The sequence below is a fragment of the Schistocerca serialis genome, chromosome 3, assembly GCF_023864345.2.
Source record: "Schistocerca serialis cubense isolate TAMUIC-IGC-003099 chromosome 3, iqSchSeri2.2, whole genome shotgun sequence".
NCBI classification, from domain to species: Eukaryota; Metazoa; Arthropoda; class Insecta; order Orthoptera; family Acrididae; genus Schistocerca; species Schistocerca serialis.
The window spans coordinates 23,301,688-23,304,170 of record NC_064640.1 but is presented as its reverse complement, the minus strand read 5'-3'; the positions used below and the strand labels follow the sequence as shown (position 1 = coordinate 23,304,170).

Genomic DNA, 2,483 nt, shown 5'->3' with positions numbered 1-2,483 from the left:
TAACTTCTGAGTTCAATAGTCGCCTAGAACTTAGAACTAATTAAACCTAACTAAACTAAGGACATCACACACGTCCATGCCCGAGGCAGGATTCGAACCTGCGACCGTAGCGGTCGCTCGGTTCCAGACTGTAGCGCCTAGAACCGCACGGCCACTACGGCCGGCATACCTCCAGTGAATTAACGATTTTTAGTCGTGTGAAGTTTAACGCTGTCTCGCGAATCAAAGTTGGGCTGTGGACCCTTACTTCGATTAACATTAGAGGAAACTGAGCTGAGGCTTAATCCGAGTCTACCAACAAACGTTTCCGATGAAATATGCGCAGCATTGCGTCGCACGCTGTTAAGAATGCGTGGTATTGGCTGCAGCTGGAGGTACGCCGCTACGGAAGCTCCGAAGAACGGAAGAAACGACGTTTCAGTATCTCTAACAGTTTGACCTTCTTCATGCTAACCGGGATCGATCATGTGAAACCTGCCTCGCATTTACCTCACATAAGACCCTGAACGCTATGGAGCAAGGCAATCAGATGGATGCAGTTTTTATTGACTTCCGAAAAGCATTTGACCCAGTATTAGAAAAACGTTTATTTACGGAAATAAATTCTTTTTCGTCCGGTGTCACCATTATCTAAACCTTTTGTTTTTGCATTAAAAATGCAGGTGTCACTGCCATAAGTCAAAACTAATAACATATATTAATTGTAAACATCCGTTTCAGATCCGCTGTTACGTAGGTTTTCAAAACTGTATTTAGTTCAAGAGAAGAGTAAAACTAGCGTGGAATGTCTTTGGTAATTTATTTTGGAACTTATATAGTCGTCTTCGTTTTCTCTTAAAATGAGAAAACGGCATCAACTGGTTGTGTAATTATTGTTGATTTCTACTATTTTGTTTTGATTGTGTCGACTGTACATTATTTTAGTGCTGTAATGTTTGCTTTTCAGGCCTTCTTCTAAACTTGGTCTATTAATTACTTCCATTCGCAATTGATATTTTTGTCTACAGCAGAGGCAAAGTCAAGTGTAGATGATTAAGATAGGGTCCATTAACACATATGAATTCTTCTTTTCCCCGTATTGGGGATAGTTTACGTTTATCCGCAGGGCAGGCAATGTAACTACATGCAAACGAAGATCGTGCACGTATGTTCAAGTAACACGCAGTTCTTCATTTTCCAGCTTAAGGATCGTTAAACTCCCTCTATTGCTGGTGATTATAAACGTATTTTCGGCCATAGCACTCCGTCTTCAGACCACAAGTGGCCCATCGGGACCATCCGACCGCCGTGTCATCCTCAGGTGAGGATGCGGATAGGAGGGGCGTGTGGTTAGCACACCGCTCTCTCGGTCGTTACGATGATTTTCTTTGACCGGAGCCACTACTATTAGGTCGAGTAGCTCCTCAGTTGACATCACGAGGCTGAGTGCACCCCGAAAAATGGCAACAGCACATGGAGGCCCGGATGGTCACCCATCCAAGTGCCGGCCACGCCCGACAGCGCTTAACTTCGGTGTTCTGACGGGAACCGGTGTATCCACTGCGGCTAGGCCGTTGCCTTTTGGCCGTAGAGGCTCTACCATTTCGACTCCTCTTTATATTCGAAATTTCGCGAGTATACAGGGTGAATCACCTAAAACTTGCACCGCAGATATTGGGGAAGTGGAAAGTCCTTTTGGTGTGCTGTTTTCATAGAATGGATTGGTAGTGAGGGGCTCGTATTGTTAGGCGATAAACAGAGTGTAATAATACTCAGAAAGCGTACTTTTTGTCACAACATAGACTTTTTAAATGGAACAATGCCTATTGACATTAACAAACTAAAAGCAGGGTAAATTAGAATGTCAGTGGTGTTTGTTGCAGGATTCTAGCGAGCGTCGTTTACGAGATATCGTATTTTGAAAAATTCTCACACTGACACTTGTACAGTACCCGTGGCAGCACATACTAAAGAACAACACAAGTGCATACACTAGTTATGTAACGAGACGCTTGACCATCACAGGTTGAGTTCAAAATGACTACCAGCAGCGGCAATATATGCTTCCAGTCTGATATTGAACGACTGCTGCACACGTGCTAGCGGAGATGTCTGACCAGGCTGAAGTAATAAGTTGTTGTATATCATCGGGTGTAGTTGGCATGACCTCATAGACAGTGTCTTCAGCTTTCCCCACACAAAAAAGTCTACACGCGTCCAATCCGGGGAACGGGTCGGCCATGGTACGGGTCCTCTGCGTCCAGTCCAACGATTCGTGAAGACATGTTGCCGTACTCCGTGCACTGTGGGCTGGACAGCCATGTTTGTACCACAGGTTCCTCCTAGGCTGCAGAGGAACGTCTTCCAGCAACCGTGGAAGATGGCGTGCTAGGAGGATGGGATACTTGTACGCGTTCAGTGTTCGTCTATGAAAAACGGGCCTATGAGCTGATGGTTCACTATCCTACACCACACGTTTACTCTCCATGGACGCTAACTTTCCA

General features: G+C 45.1%; 1 pseudogene; it reads right to left on the bottom strand.

Annotated features, from left to right (window-relative positions):
* Positions 1–1,440: 1,440 nt before the first annotated feature.
* Positions 1,441–1,558, bottom strand: LOC126471794 (5S ribosomal RNA; annotated as a pseudogene).
* Positions 1,559–2,483: the final 925 nt, after the last annotated feature.